Raw genomic sequence first — 21278 nt, 5'->3', positions numbered from 1 at the left:
CCCATTTCACTGTTGAATGTGGACTATAAGATTCTGTCCAAAGTCATAGCCAATCGGGTCAAGTCCGCTCTGGATTTGGTGATCCACCCTGACCAGACCTGCGCTGAGCCGGGCAGGAAGATCTCTGACAGCCTCGCGCTGCTCAGGGATACGATTGCCTATGTACAGGACAGGGGTGTGGACACCTGCCTCATCAGCCTGGACAGGAGAAGGCCTTTGACAGAATATCGCACACCTACATGGTGGATGTGCTCTCCAAAATGGGGTTTGCGGAGGGAATTAGCAATTGGATCCAACTGTTCTACACTAACATCAGTAGTGCAGTCTCAATCAATGAATGGGAATCAGATAGCTTTCCTATTAAACCTGGAGTCTGTTGCATAGAACCTTTTGCCGAGTCCATCAGGAAGGATCCGGGCATAAGAGGAGTGACGATCCCAGGCAGTGGAGGCACTCAGGTCAAAGCCTCCCTGTACATGGACAATGTCACTGTCTTCTGCTCGGATCCGCTGTCGGTGCGCAGACTGATCCACATCTGCAACCAGTTCGAACCGGTCTTGGGAGCGAAGGTAAATCATGGGAAGAGCGAGGCCATGTTCTTTGGGAACTGGGCTGACCGATCCTTTGTCCCCTTCACCGTCAGGGCTGACGGCCTGAAGGTGCTGGGGATATGGTTCGGAGGGACCAGGTCATGCGTTAGAAACTGGAAGGAGCGAGTGTCTATGGTGCAAAGAAAACTGGGCATGTGGGAGCGACGCTCCCTCTCCATTGTGGGTAAGAACCTGGTCATCAGGTGTGAGGCACTCTCGCTGTTGCTGTACGTGGCGCAGGTCTGGCCCATTCCACACTCCTGCGTGGCGGCGATCACCCGAGCCATCTTTCGCTTTATCTGGAGGTCGAAAATGCGGACGCGATGTACAAGCCTCTAGATAAGGGGGGAAAGAACGTGCCCAACATCGCCCTCATCCTGATGGCCACCTTTGTGTGTGGCTGCATCAAGCTGTGCGGAGACCCTCGGTACGCAAACACCAAGTGTCACTACGTGCTGAGGTTCTACCTGTTGCGAAGGATGGGTCTGGCCACGCTGCCACGGAACGCTCCAAGTAGTTGGACTGTGCCGTACCACCTGTCCCTTATGGAAAAATTTATGTAGAGAAAGACCTTTGACCACAAGTCCATCAGGCAGTGGTCAGCACGTAACGTCTTAGAGGCCCTGAGGGAAAAGGAGAGGGTGGATCCTGTCGGATGGTCCCCTGAGCAGACTGTCAAAGTCATTTGGCAGAATGCCTCATCGTCTGAACTTTCCAACAAACACCAAGACATAGCTTGGCTGGTGGTGAGAAAGGCCCTCCCCGTCAGATCCTTCCTACACACCAGGAGTCTCACCCCCTCTGCATGTTGCCCTCGAGGTGGATGTGGTGGGGACAAGACCGTTGTTCACCTCCTTGTGGATTGTGCCTTTGCAAAAAAGGTCTAGAGAGAGATGCAGTGGTTTCTGTCGAGGTTCATCCCGAGCAGTTCTGTGACACAGGACTCTGTGCTCTACGGGCTGTTCCCAGGGACACACACCGAGACAAACATCAACTGCAGCTGGAGGATCATCAACTCGGTGAATGATGCTCTTTGGTCTGCCCGAAACTTGTTGGTCTTCCAGTGCAAAGAGTTATCCCCGACCGAGTGTTGCAGGCTGGCACATTCCAAGGTCCAGGACTACGTGCTGAGGGATGCACTAAAGCTTGGGGCAGCTGCCGCAAAGGCGCAATGGGGAAAGGTCACTGTCTAAGACCTTTCTGCCACAGTGCACCCAGGGACTGGGAACTGTTTAGACCCCTCGGGCTGTACGGCTCACAATGAATGTATGCATTGAATGCTAATTGTATTATAATTGTATTGAAGCACCTCAGAGTGCAACATGATGTATGTCGATAACTCCAATCCCATTGCACTGTCTGACTGTCTGTAATGACCATATTGAAATGACTGTAATATTCATTGATTGTATTGAAGCACCTCGTGATCCATGTGTGAAAGTTGAATCTGATTGCACTTTTTGTGATGGCGATTTAGAAATGTTTTGTAATGTTCCTCCAGATATTTTATGAATAAAGTATATTTTTCAAAAAAAAAATTAGAGCTGAAGTCTTAAAACTGAGAAAGGAGTTTTGATTATATGTTTGAGTTAAGTTGACTAGATTAAAATCTCCAGATTTAATCAAGAGACTAGGTTCTAGGAACCAAGAAGAAGTCCCAGGATCCATAGGAAGGACAGTGTTCCATGCCGTGCCTCAACTAGTGGAGTATTAAGTATTAACCTTTGTTGTCCAATAGACCTTATTAGTTTGCATTCTAAATTAGTGGTTGTCCTTTTTACAAATAAAGTTATCTCCCGACAAAAACTTTCTTACTCTGGGGTTTGAGGATAGAGTCAAAAAACCAACAGTGGCATTGTGGTTGTGTTACTGAACTAGCAATCCAGCAGTCTAGGCAAGTGCTCTGGAGAGATGAGGTTGAATCCCACCACCACAGCAGCTGGGAGAACTTAAATCTAATGAATTCATCTGGAATAAAAATGCAAGTCACATTAATAATAATCACGAAACCATCAGGTTGTCGTTATAAACCCATCTGGTTCACCATCTGCCATCCTTACCATGGTGCTGGTTCAAAGAAGAGCAGGGGAGTGAAGCTTGGTGTCCTGGTTCCTCTATCAACATCACAAGGACAGATTACCTGGTCATTAATACATTGCTGTTTGTGGGAACTTGTGTGTGTACAAAATTGGTTGCTGCGTTTCCTACCTTACAACAGTGACTACACTTCAAAAAGTACTTCATTGGATGTGTTTAAGCACTTGGGGATGTCTAGTGATCATGAAAGGCACCACATAGATGCAAGTCCCCTTTCTTTGATCACACATTTGCAATCAGGGGCCAGGACTGAATGGTACCTGGGAAGGTGGAAGAGGTGGGGGAGTGAGAGGGTTAACTGAGTAGCTGAGTCAGGTACTGAGTGTGATCTAAGTGAAAAAACCTGGATCAAAAAAGTTTGGGAGTCTGTAATGTGAGTCACAGGAAGTCCTGAGTGAATGTTTTGATTGTCGAAGCAGCAAGTCCCATTCACCCTCACCAATCCCCTCGTACCCCACCCGCTGATTTACTTGCTCCGACACTGCCTCAATTTTAAAAGTCTCAGCCTTGTTTTCAAATCTCTCCTTAGCCTTTCCGCAGTCCGACTTCTGCAACCTCCTCCAACACCCCTCCTCCTTCAACCCTCTGCAACCTCTGCACATCGCCAATTTTAACCACTCCACCATTGGCAGTCATGGACTTCAGCCGTCAGGGTTCCAGAGCCCGGAATTCCCTCCCTAAACCTCTCCATCCCTCTCTCCTCCTTTAAAGACATTTCTTCAAACTTATTTTGTGAGGAAATGTTTGGCCAACTGCCCTCATCTCTCCTTATGTTACTTGGTCAACTTTTAGTTAACTCCTGTGGAAGACTTTTGGACATCTTATTGTCCAAAAAAGAGGCTGTGTTACTGCAAGTTATTGTTATTGATTTCAGAAACCAATAAACACTCACTGAGGAAGTAGGAAATTGCAAATTCTGGAGTTTCTCATTGCAAACCTTGAACATTCATCAGAAAGCCTAGGATGCAAGAGCAGAAGCAGTTTTGGGAACCGGACAAGAGCGCTTTTAGATAAAAGCAAAAAACTGCGGATGCTGGAAATCCAAAACAAAACTAAAAATACCTGGAAAAACTCAGCAGGTCTGACAGCATCTGCGGAGAGGAACACAGTTAACGTTTCGAGTCCGTATGACTCTTCAACAGAACACTTGTAGGCCCAGTTACCCTGTGCCTTTTACAGAGTTCAAACCCACTCATCTACCTTCTCACTCCACACCGCAGACAGATATCAACATGCTGGATTTTCTCTGGGGATGGGCTGGGAGCTGGTGGGGGGTGGGGGTTAGCTGGGGGGTGGGGGTGGGGTCTCATAAAATGGAGAGGGAAGGCGGTGTTGGAGTGCCCCCTCTCTCCCCGCCACCATGATATCTTACCAGCAGTGGGGGAGGTGGAGGTCAGCCCTCCCACCCAGAGATCCACTAAAGTGGCCAATTAAGGACTTCTTCCTGGTTCCGCTGGTGAATTGCTGGTGGGCCCTCCACCAAGTAGGAAAATCGCCAGGTAAACCCCAGCTTCCTCCTGTTGTAATATGTCTTTAAGGGATAGCAGTATGCCATCACAAGAAGGGAAGTGTGTCATGTGATCCAGCCTCAGTTTCACTTCAGCCTGTGAGCAGAACACAGCACACACAGCTCTGCTGCTGATGTCTTCAAGTTTTCTACCTTTGTATAAATGTTCTCATTGTGCCCAGTCTTAATAAATGAATCCACAACGTGTTTACCCAATCCCTTATGAGCGACAGTGCCTTTAGATCATCATAAAAACACAACAACTCCCAGCAGGCTCGGGGAGGCAGGCCTCCTATCTGAGCAGTCTTGGGCCCACAGTTGGGTCCCCTGGTGGCAATGGCTGCCCCCTTGGCAACGGTGCTGTTTGTTCTCGCCTACCAGCCTACCCCACCCCTCCCCAGCCGGGGCCCGCCTGACTCGCACGAGCGCCCCCCAGACCCCACTTACAGTTGGGAGGGCACCATGCAAACAAACACCCAGCCAACTTATTCACATCTGGAACCTCGTTGCCAGAGCCTAATTCTCAGGCTGTCAGCTGCAGAGAGTTTACGTCATCTATTACTCAATTCAGAAGCATTCACTTGATTAAGCATGGGGTGTCCAATTGACCACATGAACCCCACAGTACTGCTGTTGCTAAGCTTTGGCCAATTCAGCTTGATCGTGGCACTCAGTTCAAATCAGACATTGCACCTCTGCACAGTAAAGTCTGAGATCACATTAGAACTTCCTGTTTCTCTCATGTCGGAGCCCTGCTTTCCACTAAAGGTCACCTCCTCCCTAGGCAAACATATTCCGAGTTCTGTGAACTCGGGCAACCTTTTCACCCATACAGCCACCCGTCAGGCTGAAGGAGTTACCCTTTCAGCTTCTGAAGTGGCCTGTCTGGATCAGGTGTCCGCTGATGGTGATTTTCTTATCAAGCGGTTAGATGATGTAACCAATCTTTCAATCAGACAGCACAGAGGGTAAATGTTCAGCGCTATTTAAGCGTGCACTTCAGAAGGCCTAGTGTGTTGGTCCATGTCCACACCAAATGCACCAACTCTGTTTAGGTCGATAATTCCAAAGATTATAATGCTAGGGTTGATCCTTGATCAGATGTCCACTCTTCCTATTCAGATGGTATCCCTTCCTGATAGAAATTGAATGTACAGGTACCTAACTCTAACCTTCAGAAACTGGACACAGAGCATAAACTAAACTCACTGGAAATTAGCAATGCGGGGGAGATGGTGGCATGGTGGTAATGTCACTGAGCTAGTAATCCAGAAGCCCAGGATAATGCTGTAGAGACATGGGTTTAAATCCCGCCATGAGCAGCTGGTAGAATTTGAATTCAAGTAATAATCTTGAATTGAAAGCTAGCCTCAGTAATGGTGACCATTGTCAATTGTCGTAAAAACCCATCTGGTTCACTAATGCCTTTCAGGGAAGGAAATCTGCCATCCTTACCTGGTCTGGCCTACTTGTGACTCCAGGTCTCTTAAGTGCCCTCTGCAATGGTGTGGCAAGCCACTCAGTTCAAGGGCAATTGGGGATGGGCAACAAATGCTGGCCTTGCCAACGATGCCCACATCCCATGAACGAATAAATTTCTCTCTCCTACTAGAAGGGCGTATCTTATCTTCCTCCACTGTCAGTGATTAGATTGACAGGGAATCAGCTTCACACTTCTGTCTGATGAAAAATGAGACAAGCATATACAAGAGCTAGGATCTATCTCTGATCAAGCAGAGCAGCAAGTAAACAAAGCTTCCCCAAAGTCAATCAATTACTTTTCAAGGTGGTCACGCTGTAGGTAAACATGTTGCCACTATTTTTTTATCCTTTCATTGGATGTGGGCATCACTGGCAAAGCCAGCATTTGTTCCCATCCCTAATTACCCTAGTAACTGAGTGACTTGCTCGAACATGGGCGGGATCGCCCCAGATTTGCACTAAATGCATTCGCGGGCAATTAAAACGACGTTTTACCCGCCGGACGCAAAGGCGGGTTTTCACGCCGTATTGTCCCAAACCTGCCACATTATTCCCAGGAAACATGCCGTATCCATGGTGGGCGGACTCTCATTCGCCCGCCCGCCATCACCTCGCTGCTTCATCACGCCGGCCGCCATATTTAAAGTCTAGCTGCGCACGCACAGCTCAGAGCTTCCAGGCCATGGCTACTGTAGGGAAGACGTCCACGAGAGGCAAGAACACTGCAGCTCCCAGGTTCAGCGACGCGTCACTGGAACGCCTTTTGGATGCTGTGGAGTCACGCCGGGATGTCCTACACCCGTACTCTGGCCGCAGAATGGGCAGCAGTGTCACCAACCAGGCTGGGAGGCAGTGGCAGTGGTGGTCAGTACCAATGCCCTTCAAAAGAGGACAGCCACCCAGTGCCACAAGAGGATGAATGATCTCCTCTGTTCCGCCAGAGTAAGTCACTCTTCTCACGCTCTCAACTCACACACTCACAAATCCATCACACACCCACAGGGCCCTCACTCGCTGCCAGTTCAAGGGACATCACTATTCACTCTCTCACAGACACTTTCATTGTCCTCATCCTGTCCATGGGACCACTCACCACCCACACAGGCCAGGTATACTAATCATCTGGCCCGGCAGGTGTCCTGCTTACACTCTCTCCATCTCTATTCATGCAGGACAAGCTGGCACACAACAACGGGGAGAGGTCGCTGACCGGTGGAGGGATGCCTGAAATCAAGGTCCACACAGACTTTGAAAACAGAGCCATCCAGCTGGCCGGCGAGGATCTGGACCGGTCCTGTGCTGACGGTGAGATTGGCGCTGCTCTATCCAGTCAGGATCCAGCAGTGCAACATCCATCAGATAACCATGCTGTGAGTGATGTGTCCTCATTCACAGGCCACTGCCAGGCACTCATTATCTCCCCTTGCTTTCGCAGGCACCTCTGCCAAACAGCCGACAGAGTCAACGAACCAGGGCCTCCAATCAAGCCCTGAAGAAACCTCTGAAAAGGAATCTGGAGGCACCCTCCCTGAAGTCCTGTCACAGCGCCTACCCACACCCTCCACCAGCGCAGAGACACACAGCTCGATGGGATCTAGCTTTAGAGTAGCCTCGGGATCACAATCTGGTGAACACATCGCACTGTCTGATCCACAGCAGGCAGCGGCAGGGACTTCCCAGGTGTCCGGCACTCGGAGGACTGCTGGAGGCCAGAAGTTTGCTGAGTCCGAGTCAGATGACCAGCCTCTGGACTGACTCATGTCACAGTTGCTGGAGCTGCAAAGGCAAACTCGGGAACATCAGGAAGGGATGTCCGCTGCACTCCTCAGATTGCAAGGCACGATGGAGGAGGATGATGACGACATGCAGGGGGGACACCTTCAGCCTGAGGTGATGGCGCTGACATGCCAACACACCGAGGTCAACACTGGCAGGATGGCAGCCGCAATGGAGATCTTGGTCCAGGACGTCGTTGCTGCACTGCTGTGTGGGCTGAACTCCATCACTGAGGCCATAGTTGGCCTCCAACAGTGTGTACGCGAGAGGAGTGCTGGGCAGCTCGATCTCACTCCAGCTTCCACTTCTCCTCGAGGAGTCAGCCAGGGGCCCTCGGGCACCCATAGGGAGGAGAATCAGCAGATAACACACCCCGGGGCCATCCACCCAGGTAACTCTGGGAGTGTCCGGCCCATCCAAATCCCATCTTCCTGTGACCTCTGCAGCTCCAGCTCCACAGGCTGAGGAGGGTGCCACTGCCACACAACAGAAAGCAGGCTGGGGCCCTCCGAGACTCGGCCCTCCAGAGGACGCCCGCCAAGGCCATCACAGACAGTCAGCAGGCTGCCTCCAACGCTGTGGGATGTCCAGGGAGCACCAAGATGTCGCGGTAGGGTTAGGAACATTAAGAAAATGTAGCTGCACGGGCCTGGACACGGGCGTTAATCACTTGTACATAATGTTCACTATTGTTAATAATCGCCCAAGAATGTCTCCCTGCCGGAGACAGGGTTTCTGATGAGCAGTGTTTGTGTCACTCACATGTGTAACCTTTTTGCACAAGATAAAGGCAGGGATCATCCAGGCCTCTTCCCTGTGCTTTGTGTAGCCTTCAGACCTAAGTGATGGTCCAGCTTCACACTCCCTGGACACATTACTGATGTCTGTACCGCGATGATGCTCATCATTGTTGCCTGAATGTTGTGGGCAGGCGTCACAGAGTTCCCTCATTCTCTCTGTGTGCTCTCAGCACCTTTAAGGTGGGCTGGCCTCCATCTTTTCAGCATCTGTGCCCAGTGACGCTATACTCCTGAAGGGGTCAGGTGCTGAAGCTCAACAAAGGATCAAATGCTTCTAAAGTTTCATGGCTGAGTCTCTATGATATGAGTGCAAGTGAGCTGCCCTCAGCCAGACAGGAGTCAGACATTCTCAGAGGCTGTGTGAAGATCTATGGAGTGTCCTTACTACATGTCATCATCATCCTCCTGCAATTGAGAGACTGTTAGGGCCTCCACTGCGTCTTCATGACACGAGAATTATCACAGAGGGTATGTGCATTGCCATCAGCCAGACTGGAGTCAAATGTTCACAGATGCAATGTGAGGATCTATGGTGTCTCCTCACTGCATGTCATCATCACCCTCCACAAACCTAGCAGCTATGAGGGCCTCCCGAGCACGCCTGCCTTGTCTGGCCAATGCAAGGGCCACATCACCCTCATCATCACCTTCTAGGACCTCCTCACAATCATCCCCGTCGGCCTTCTCCTCATCTGAGGAGACCTCCAGCTCCTCTCCCCGTTGCAGCGCCAGGTTGTAAAGGGCACAGCAGATGATATCAATGTGTGACACCCTCTGTGGACTGTATTGCAGGGCTCCGCCAGACCGGTCCAGGCACCGGGACCTCATTTTCAACATCCCGATGTTCTGCTGCACCAAGTTGTGAGCTGCAGCATGAGCCTCATTATAGCCTCGCTCTGCTGCAGTCTGAGGCCGCCGCACGGGTGTCATCAGCCACGGCCTCTGCGGGTAGCCCTTGTCCCCAAGGAGCCATTCCTGCAGCCTCTGTGAACCCTGGAAGGTGTCAGGGATCTGTGACCGACTGAGAATGCAGGCGTCGTGCACACTCCCTGTGGTAGCTGTGCGCACACCTGCAGGATGTGTTCCTGGTGGTCGCACACAAGCTGCACATTCAGCGAATGGAAGCCCTTGCGGTTGATGTAGTTGACCATGTGTTGTGACGGAGACCCGAGCACCACATGAGTGCAGTCGATCACACCCTGCACCTGTGGGAATCCTGAGATCTGGGCAAATCCAATCGCTCTTGCATCCTGGCTGCCCTGGTCCCGGGCGAAATGCCCTCATGAAGGTGGCATCTGTGACCTCATGGATACATTTGTGGGTGGAGGCTTGTGATATCCCACAGGGGTCACCTGTGGAGCCCTGAAAGGAGAATTTCTACCTGGCGTAGAAATTGAGCGCTGTGGTGACTTTCATGCCACTGGCAGTGGATGCCCTCCATGTCCACATAGCACCAAATCCTGCAGTAACTGGCAAATGTGACTGAGCAGTTCCTTAGATGTATGCAGTCTTCAGTGACACTGGTTCTTGGTCATCTGCAGGAATAAAAGGTGATGTCTATAGACCCTGGGTGTCGCTAAGCACCGACCAGCGACGCTGTGGCTCTTGGGCAGCATGTGCGGAAGCCCCAGCCACCTCTTCTTCCAGAGAGTGCTGCTCCTGCCTCTGCCTAGCCAGGAGCCTCAGTCACTCTATCCTCCGTCATCTTTGCTCTCTGTACACCAAGAGGCATACAGCTGGTTCATCAGGCTCCATGATCCTCCTGCAGGATGAAAGAGAGAGACACGTGGGTTAGCATGGGTGCACTAAGAACCTGTACTGTTTAAGAGTGACAGCCCCTTAATGCTTCCTAGAGAATGCTGGCCACCACTTGGATGGCTGGAGACTAGTGCACTGCATGGCTGCCCGAAACCCCACACCAACTCCGCCCCACTCCACCTGACCGATTGGCAGCAGCTTTGCCCACTGGACTGCATATTGCACTCTCAGCTCAGGCACAGGCATCCTCCTAACCCGCACTGCAAGGCTGCACTGTTAGCTTGAACCATGGGGAGACTGTCCAAACCGGGATGATGACATTGCAAAGGGGCCGTGAGCATCTCCACCAGTGACTGCTCCATGGCCCAGCTTTAGCAAGGAGATTGTACAACGCGCCCAGTCGTCCAACTGTTCTGCAGTCCACTAAAACACACATTAGTTTGCAGTCTATGCCCGAGGGGTGAAAAGCTCTGGAGCATTTGGTGGCACTTTGATGCCTTTGCATTTCTTGACTGGGCAGATAAGCTGGAGGACTGACCCCAATCATATCAATGTGGCTGTGAGCGCCGCCCCTCCCCCACCCTGCCCCACCCCCCCACCCTGCCCCAACCCCAACCACACCCACCCCGCTCCACCCCCACCCCCCCAACCACACCCACCAAGCCCCACCCCCACCCCTCCAACCACACCCACCCCGCCCCACCCCCACCCCCCAACCATCCCACCCTGCCCCACCCCCACCCCCAACCACCCCCACCCTGCCCCTCCCCCACCCTGCCCCACCCTGCCGCACCCCCCCCCCACCCTGCCCCACCCCCTCCTTGCCCCACCTCCCCGCCCTGTCCCAACCCCAACCACAACCACCCTGCCCCACCCCCACCCCCCAACCACCCCACCCTGCCCCACCCCCACCCCCAACCACCCCAATCCCGGCCCATTTCAGAGGGGCAGTTAAGAGTCAACCACATTGCTGTGGGTCTGGAGTCACATGTAGGCCAGACCGGGTAAGGACGGCAGATTTCCTTCCCTAAAGGGCATTAGTGAACGAGATGAGTTTTTATCATAATCAATGATAGTTGTCATGGTCACCCTTACTGAGACCAGCTTTTAACTGCATATTTATTAATTAAATTTAAATTCCACCAGCTGCCCAGAGCACCAGCCTGGGCCTCTGGGTTACCAGTCCAGTGACATTACCACTAGACCTCCATCCCCCCCGCTTTGTAGCCAGCAGTGTCCTCCAAATAGCAGTGAAGGCCCATCTAATCTGTTTTGATGGTCTGGGTTGAGGCTCAATGATATATCAACCCTATGTTGTATCATTAGTAACCCAGCATTATCTTCAGTAAATAATAGTTAGGTAGTGCCATCAACTCCCTGGGCCCTAAGCTCAAGAACTCTCTTCCCAGGTCTCTCTGCTCCTCCTTTAAGATCCTCCTTAAAGTTTACCTCTGGCTAAAGATTTTGACCATCTTCCCTAATAACACACAGTGTCAAATCTAGCTTTACGATGCTCCTGTGAAGCACCTTGGGTCATTGTATTGCATTAAAGTGTGTCTGCCGTGGCTCAGTGGGTAGCAGTCTCATCTCTGAATCATATGGTTCCGGGATTCAAGTCCCAGGACTTAAGCACAAATATCAAGGTCGACACTCTGGTACAGGACTTGTGGAGTGCTGCACTGCTGGAGGTGCTGTCTTCCGAGTGAGACACTAAACTGAAGCCCCATCTGCCTGCTCAGGTGAATGCAAAAGGTCCCACGGCACTGCTTTGAAGAAGAGGAGGGCAGCTATCCAAGATGCCTTGGGCAATCTTTATTCTTCAATCAACAGCACAAAATAACAGATTATCTGGCCATTATCACACTGCTGTTTGTGGGAGCTTGCTGTGTGTAAGTTGGCTGCTGTGTTTCCTACATGACTATACTTCAAAAGTAATTTTCCATTGCCTGTAATGCACTTTGAGACATCCAGCAGCCGTGAAAAGCGCTAGGTAAATGCAAGTTTTTCTTTCTTTTAAAAGTGCTATATAAATACAAGTTGTTGTTGTTGGTGTTGAAGAATGGTGAAAAGTAGCTGGTTAAAACCTCTGTCAATTCCTACAACTCCGACCCTTCAATTGTGCCTTATAGTCAGCACTGGTCCTCTGCCCCCCTCATACAGCTGGCAAAGAGCTTGCCACACTGCAACCTAGAATATGTGCTCAAGTCCTGGGGCGGAATAATATGGGTGGGTGGCTGGGGGGGGGCACGGACAGCACGCTGCCCCGGAATCCACGTCGATGCTCCACGCCGAACTGCCCCAGAGCCACAAAGCGCTGCGAGGCGGACCAGTGAGGGCCGAGCGGGACTTCCGCCCCTCATTGGGGTGGAAGTCCGCCTTCTGAAGCAGCTCCGTCGGTGCTGGCAGTGACCACAAGGCGTCAGCGGCCACTGCCGGGGACTGCAGGAGGTAAAGAAGATCCAGGGTCATGGATCCCCGAAGCAGGGGGGGGGTCTTCGGCCAAGGGCTTTGCCCGGGGGGTGGGGGTTGGGTTTAAGGGAGGGAGCGGGTAGGGAGCAAGGGCAGGGATCGACCTGAGGGGCACCTCCCCCAGGGCAGCCCCTAAAGAGTGACCCCCTCCCCTCCACCTTCCTTCCCGCTCTTTGAACATAAATGCTTAAAAATCGGGCTTCCCACTCCTGCCCCGGTGACCACGGCAAAGGCTTTAAGGCGGGGGCAGCATATTCTCAGAGTCAACTGGCTCAATCAGAAGCCTAATTGACACTTAATTAGTCATTTAAATATGGCGGGGGGGCGATTTATGGAGGAAAGCTTGGGGGTGGATGGGAAGGTGGTAGAATGTGCACCCACCCCATTTTACGTGCCTTCCCTTGGGTGGGGCACGTAAAATGTACATGCCCCCTGATGTGGGATTTGAACCTATGACCCTCAACTGAGCGATGAGCATGCTGCTGACTGAGCCAAGCTGGAACAAGACTGACAGGTATCTCTCCCACCACTACAAACTGATTAGAATTAGATTGTGTTCATGAACCCCATCCGCCCACTAACCTGTTGAGAATCAGGTCCAAATATTATGAACTTTCCACCCGGCTCTGTGCAGTAGATTGTCAATTGTACACTTAACAAGAATATGTCAAAGCCTTGGAGGTCGGGTGGGTGGGGGGGCGGGGAAGTTTCTAGAATGGTACCAGCGATGAGGAACTTGTGGAGAGACTAGAGAAGCTAGGGTTGTTTTCCTTAGAGCAGAGAAGGTTAAAGGGAGATTTAGTGAAGGTTTTCAAAATTGTCGCAGGTTTTTATCAGGTAAATGGGGAGAACCTGTTCCTATTGGTAGGAATGTTGATAACTATAGGACAAAGATTTAAGATATTTGAGGAAATAAAGAAACAATGGGGAGATGAAGACATTTTTATTTCCACAGCCATTTGTTGTGATCCTGAAAGAGTGCATGAAAGGATGATGGAATAACCTTCAATAAGTTTAAAAAGAGAATTGGATAAATACTTGAAGCGAAAGGTTTTGTAGGGCTGTGGGGAAAGAGCAGTGGAGTGGGACTAATTGGATAGCCCTTTCAAAGAGCCATTATCAACATGATGGCGTTCAATGGCATTACCATCATTAAACCCCCCACTACCAACATAATGGGGGTTACCATTGACCAAAAACTGAACTGGACTGTTGTGATATGATGTGCATGCACCTTTAAGGTGACGTATCCTAGTATACTGTCAATCATTACATACCTCCACAGAATGTAATGTATTAGTCCATTGACTTGCAGGCAGTCTGTAAGTAGCAGTGATTGAGGTCAGATGTGAGCCTCACAGCCTCCCAGTGAACAGGTCTTATCTTCAAATAAAGAACATACATTATTGTTTCACCAATCCTTATATAGGATTGATATGTTTACGTCAAAAAAAAAAGCATGTAACGTGGAACAGCCATATAAACACTGTGGCTACAAGAGCAGGTCAGAGGCTGGAAATTCTGAGGTGAGTAACTCACCTCCTGACTCACCAAGGTGCAAATCAGGGTTGTGATTGAATACTGTCCACTTGCCTGGGTGAGTGCGGCTCCAACAACGCTCAGGATGCTTGACGCTATCCAGGACAAAGCAGCTCGCTTGATTGGCACCCCGTCCATCAATGTAAACATTCCCACTACCACCAATGCACAGAGGCAGCAGCGTGTACCATATATAAGATGCATTGCAGCAACTCACCGGGCTGAATTTTCCCCCCCCGTTGAGGGGGGAAGATGATGGGCGGGCGCGTACGGGCGCACTTCCAATCGGCACCCCCGATCAGAGGCGCAGCGCCATTTTACGTGGGTGGGCCAATTAAAGCCCGCCCAGCGTGATATCCGCAGGGAAGCCCTGTGCGCTCCCTGTGCGGGTGGGCGGGGGGGAGGGGGGTGGATTCCTAAAATCCTAAGTGCTGCCTCAGGGAGATTGGCTCTAAATGTGAAAAAGCTCAAAATAGAAAAATAAAATTTCCCTAACATGTCCCCTCATGTGATAATATCGCATGAGATGGGACATGTTCATAATTTCCAAAAAAACTTCATTAAAATTTTTAAAACCCTACATGAAACTTCATCCCACCCGCGGATGAAGTTTCGTGCTTTTTCTAGTTGGCGCCGGAGCTCCCGGCCTGCCCGCTGACCTTAAGGTTGGACGGGCAGGTCCACTAATTACTTTAATTGGCCTCAATTGGCCATTGACAGGTCGGCGGGCCCACAGCTGATTTTCCTGCGCCTCCGCCTTCAAATGGGGCGCGGTGATGTCGGGAGTTCCGCCCAACGTCATCCCGCGTCATTTTACACGTCGGTGACCCCAGCCCACCAAGTCTCCCTTGACAGCGCCTTTCAAACCCGTGACCTCTACCATCTAGAAGGGCAAGGGCAGCAGATACATGAGAACACCACCACCTGGAAGTTCCCCTCCAAGCCACTCACCATCCTGACTTGGAAATATATCGCTTTTCCTTCACTGTCGCTGGGTCAAAATCCTGGAACTCCCTCCCTAACAGCACTGTGGGTGTACCTACACCACATGGACCGCAGCAGTTCAAGAAGGCGGCTCACCACCACCTTCTCAAGGGCAATTAGGGATGGGCAGCAAACGCTGGCCTCACCAGTGATGCCCACATCCTGTGATAGAGTTAAAAAAAGGCACTTCTAGAGCGTAACATAAAAAATAGGAGCAGGAGTCATTCAACCCTTCAAGTCAGCACTGGTGTTCAGTAAGATCATGGTTGATCTGATCTTGGCCTCAGTCCCATTTTCCTGCCTGTCACTCATAACACTTGATTCCCTTGTAGATCAAAATCTGCCTCATTCAGCCATAAATATATTCAATGACTCAGGCTACACGAATCACTGGGTTAGAGAATTCCAAAGATTCATGACACTTTAAGAAAAGAAATTCCTCTCCAACATCATCTTAAATGGGCGACCCCTTATTCTGAAACTATAACCCCTAGTTCTAGATTCCCTGAAAAGGGGGAACATCCTCTCAACATCTACCCTGTCAAACCCCTCCGAATCTTATACATTTCATTAAGATCACCTCTCATTCTTCTAAAATGAGTCTGGGCCCAACCCACAAACCTTCTCACTGCTGCATCATTCAGTGAAGTGTGTAATTTCTCAAGTACTATTGCATAACAGTTTCTCATAATCCTGTAGTAATCAGATCAGAAAGGATACATTTCCAGAACCATAATTTGAGCTCAGCACAGTCTCTGAAATCTCCTCAAAAACAGTTTTTTAAAAACGCCGCATCATTTGATGTATTGCCTTTAATTTATGCAAATAATGCAGCCAAGTTAAAAGCTTTTAGCCTCATTTTGGAGTTCCCCAAATGTTCGAGATTCGCTCTGGTCAGTTCTCTGAAACCTTTAGTTAGATCTACGGACTAGGAAAGTCCAAGCTTTTTAAGTCCCGGTTCAGGTGAATTAGTTGAGCTTAAAAATAGGCTTCTACATCGGAACAGAAAGAATTCTGAGAGGTTTTGAGAGAAAAATAGTGGAGAGATCTTTCCACTGGCTACAACGAGAGAGTATAGACCACCATGAGAAGGATAGAAGGGAGCAGTTAAAAGAAAGGTTTTTACACAGAGGGTTGTTAGAACCTAAGGCCGGGATTTTCCAGCCCTGCCGTGGGTGAGGCTGCGCCCCAGCCAGAAGTCCATTGGCTTGTGGCGGTGGGCAAGGGAGAGAAATCCCACCCTAAGAGTTCCAAGTAGCTATTGAGGCAAAGGCTAAAACATCATTTAAAAAGGAAACATTTGAAAATGGAGGAATATAAAGGGTTAATGGGCAGGAATGTTGGATTAGAATAGGAAGAAGGAAGGAAGGAGGGGATGTCTTGAATTTATATGGCACCTTTCACATCCTCAGAACATCCCAAATCGCTTTACAGCCAATGAAGCAGCTTTGAAGTGTAATCGCTGCTGTTGTAATATAGGAAACGCGGCAGCCAATTTGTACACAGCAAGCCCCAGTTGCAAAGAAGAATTAGCATAGGGCAGCAATGGCTAAATGGTCTTATTTTGTGCTGTAAATTTTATGATCAGAGTCAGTAGGTTGCTCAGAGGGTATAGGCTGAACCAATGATGATTGTGGGATAGTGGCCAGTGTTGGATATTGGGTGAAGACATGGTTCAGCTCAGTCCATTCTGTCCAGAGACAAAGTAACCTGCCTACTGCCTAGGAGCATATGTGAAGTTTTGGCACATGGGCAGGTACTGGAGGGCTGCTGATGACACTTGGGAACTGTAAGGCACTTTGGGACAAGCATCACCCCTTCAAGGGAAGAGGGTAGAAATCTGGAGGAGGGACAATGTATTTAAAAGGAACCTTTCAAAGATCATTCTGATCTCATTACCACAGGGTTATTCAGGTTACTAGAAACTGTTACACAATGGTACTCAAGAAATTCTACACATCATAAAATGATACAGCACAGGTTGGGTCTACGCTCATTGGAGTTTAGAAGAATGAGGTGTGATCTTATTGAAACATAGGGCAGGATTTTTAGTTCTGCGGGCGTGTGCGATTGGCAGGGCTGGGAGCGGCCAGGAAACAGACCAATGACTACGATCGGCTACCGACCACAATTTCACACTGGCTGGCCAATTAATGGGCAGCCAGTGTGAAATGTGCGCTGAAGTGCTCAGCGCTGCCGGGGTGGGGGTGGGAGGAGGGCAGGCGCTGACGTAAGTGCGGGGGAGCGCAGAATGAAAGCTGCCTCAGGGAGCTGAAGAATTTAAAAGCCGACCAAAATATCACGTGAGCACAGGATAGCATCGGGATGCTCGCCCAACGTCATCACACGCTATTTCCTACTCGAGCAGGTCGGGTCACGCACCTAGCTAAAAATTTTGCCCACAAGATTCTGAGGGGACATGACAGGGTAGATGCCACGAAGCAGTGCAGGGAAACAAAATCATTTCTTTTTCACTTTCTTCCTCTTTTCCTTTTCATGGCAAGTACCATCCAGGCATGTAAGAAGATGGGATAGTTAACCTATATATTCTCAACCTTGGCTCAGTGCTAAAACTTTCATCTTGGAGTCAAGCTCCCCTTTTAGAGACTTGAACACATAATCTAGGCCTACACTCCCAATACAGCGCAATGAGAAGGGGTTAATTAATAATCTTGTTCTGCGGGATCATTTAGGGAAGAGTGATCATAATATGATGGACCTCTTCATTATGGTGGGAAGTGAACTAGTCCAATCCGAAACAAGGACCCTAAATCGAAACAAAGGAAACTACGAAGGTATGAGGGGTGCATTGGCCACGATAAATTGGGGGACTTCATTAAAAGGTATGACAGTGGATAGACAATGGCTAATATTTAAGAAATGAATGCATACATTGCAACAGTTATACATTCTTTTCTGGCACAAAAACATAACATGAAAAGTGGCCCAACCATGGCTAACGAAACAAATTAACAATAGTATTAGACCCAAAGAGGATTAATATAAAGTTGTTGGAAAAAGTAGCAAGCCTGAGGATTGGGAGCAGTTTGGAATTCAGCAAAGGAGGACCAAGAGATTGATTAAGAGAAGAAAATTAGAGTATGAGTGTAAACTTGCAAGGAACATAAAAGTGGACTGTAGAATCTTCTATAAGTATGTAAAAAGAAAAAAGATTAGTGAAGACAAATGTAAGTCCCTTGCAGTCTGAAAGAGGAGAGTTTATAATAGAGAGCAATGAAATGTTAGGACAACTTAATTAGAACAATTAAACAATTTAGTTCTGTCTTCAGAGAAGAAGACACAAATAACTTCCCAGGAATTCTAGGGAACCAAGGGTCTATTGAGAAGGAGGAATTCAAGGAAATTAGCATTAGTGAAACAATTATGCTGGAGAAATTAATGAGACTGAAAGCTGATAAATCCCCAGGGCCTGATAATCTACATCCCAGGGCACTAAAGGAAGTGGCTATGGAAATAATGGATGTGTTGGTTGTCATCTTCCAAAATTCTGTAGATTCTGGAACAGTCCCGACAGATTGGAGGGCGGAAAATGTAACCCCACTATTTAAAAAAGGAGAGATGGAGAAAGCAGGGAATTACAGACCAGTTAGCCTAACATCAGTAGTAGGGAAAGTGCTAGCATCTATTATAAAAGATGTGATAACAGGGCACTTAGAAAATATCAATGGTATTAGACAAAATCAATATGGATTTATGAAAGGGAAATCATGTTTGACAAATCTGTTAGAGTTTTTTGGGGACGTAACTAGCAGAATAGATAAGGGAGAACAAGTTCATGTGGTGCATTTGGATTTTCAGAAAGCTTTTCATAAAGTCCCATATAAGAGGTTAGTGTAAAATTAAAGCACATGGGGTTGGGGGTAAAATATTGGCATGGATTGAGAATTGGCTGATAATTGGAAACAGAGAGAAGGAATAAATGGGTCTTTTTCGGAGTGGCAGGCAGTGACTAGAGGGGTACCGCAGGGATCAGTGCTTGGGCTCCAGCTATTCACAACACATACCAATGATTTAGATGAGGGAACCAAATGTAATATTTCCAGGTTTGCTGACGACACAAAAGGTGGGAATGTGAGTGGTGAGGAGGATGTAAAGAGGCTTCAAGATGGTTTAGACAAGTTGAGTGAGTGGGTGAATACATGGCAGATGCAGTATAGTGAGGATCAGTGTGAAGTTATTACTTTGGTAGGAGAAACAGAATGGCACAGTCTTATTTAAATGATGATAGATTGGGAAATGTTGATGTACAAAGGGACCTGGGTGTCCTTGTCCTGAAAGTCACTGAAAGCAAGCATGCAGGTGCAGCAAGCAATTAGGAATGGTATGTTGGCCTTCATTGTGAAAGGATGTGAGTACAGGAGCAATGATGTCTTACTGCAGCTATACAGGGTCCTGGTGAGACCACACCTGGAGTATTGTGTGCAGTTTTGGTCTGCTTACCTAAGAAAGGATATACTTGCCATAGAGGGAGTGCAGCGAAGGTTCACCAGACTGATCCCTGGGATGGCAGGATTGTTGTATGAGGGGAGATTGGGTCGACTAGGCCTGTATTCGCTGGAGTTTAGAAGAATGAGGGGGGATCTGATTGAAACATATAAAATTCTGACAGGGATGGACAGATTGGATGCAGGGATGATATTTCCTCTGGCTGGCGGTGGGCGATCTAGAACATGGGGTCACAGTCTCAGGATATGGGGTAGACCACTCAGGACTGAGATAAGGAGAAATTTCTTCACTCAGAGGGTGGTGAACCTGTGGAATTCTCTACCACAGAGGGTAGTGGAGGCCAAGTCACTTGAATACATTTAAGAAGGAAATAGATAGATTATAGACACTAAAGATGTCAAAGGGTATGGGGAGAGAGCAGGAGAATGGTGTTGAGATAGAGGATCAGCCATGATCATATTGAATGGCAGAGCAGGCTTGAAGGGCCGAATGACCTACTCCTGCTCCTATTTTCTATATTTCTATGTTTCTAATACTAAGGGAATCCCACACTGTCAGAGGTGCTGTTGTTAAACCAAGCCCTGCTCTCTTAGTTGGATGTAAAATATTCAATGGAACCATTTGAAGAAGACCTGGGTAGTTCTCCTGATGTCCTGGCCAACATTTATCCCTCAATCAACATCATGAAAAACAGACTATCTGGCTCATTTATCTCATTGCTGTTTGTGGGGCCATGTGGTGCACAATTTAGCAACCATATTTACCTCCATTACTAAAATGACTAACTTCATTGGCTATAAAGCACATTGGGACATCCTGAGGTTGTCAAAAGCTCTATATAAATGCAAGTAGCTTATTTCTTTAGGGCAATGGCCACTAGGACGTACAGGTGAGCTGACATTCCCTCTGGTTTCTTCCTTTTTTTTATTCATTCACGGGATGTGGCATCACTGGCTGGGCCAGCATTTATTGCCCATCCCTAATTGCCCTTGAGAAGGTGGTGATGAGCTTCCTTCCTGAACCGCCGCAGTCCATTTAGTGTAGCTACACCCAAAGTGCTGTCAGGGTGGGAGTTCCAGGGTTTTGACCCAACGACAATGAAGGAACGGTGATACATTTCCAAGTCAGGATGGTGTGTGGCTTGGAGGGGAACTTCCAGGTGATGATGTTCCCATGCTTCTGCTGATAGTGGGGGATTCAGCAATGGTAACGCCATTGAATGTTGAGGGGCAATGGTTAGGTTCTCTCTTGTTGAAGATGGTCATTGCCTGGCACTTTTGTGGCACGAATGTTACTTGCCATTTGTCAGCACAAGCCTGGATATTGTCCAGGTCTTGCTGCATTTGGACACGGGCTGCTTCAGTGTCTGAGGAGTCGCGAATGGTGCTGAACATTGTGCAATCATCAGAGAACATCCCCACTTCTGACCTTATGATGGAAGGAAGGTCATTGATGAAGCAGCTCAAGGTGGTTGGGCCTAGGACACTACCCTGAGGAACTCCTGCAGTGATGTCCTGGAGCTGAGATGATTGACTTTCAACAACCACAACCATCTTCCTTTGTGTTCGTTCTCTAATACTCACTTAACTCACTTTGCCTAGGCGCCTTGGGGGAGATGGAGGGCACAAGACCCATGCCAGTGGGTTGGTGTCAAGGGCTTCTGTGCCACTTCCCTATACGGGACCTGATCTGAGACCCCCAGTCATTGTGCATCACTACAGAAACCCCAGTGTCGAGCTTTGTAAAGCCAGCACACAGAACTGCAACAAAATACTAGCTGAGGAATAATTCATGATATTCCCTAATGCC

The sequence above is a fragment of the Cetorhinus maximus genome, chromosome 6, assembly GCF_964194155.1.
Source record: "Cetorhinus maximus chromosome 6, sCetMax3.hap1.1, whole genome shotgun sequence".
Taxonomy (NCBI): Eukaryota; Metazoa; Chordata; class Chondrichthyes; order Lamniformes; family Cetorhinidae; genus Cetorhinus; species Cetorhinus maximus.
This window is presented reverse-complemented; position numbering follows the sequence as displayed.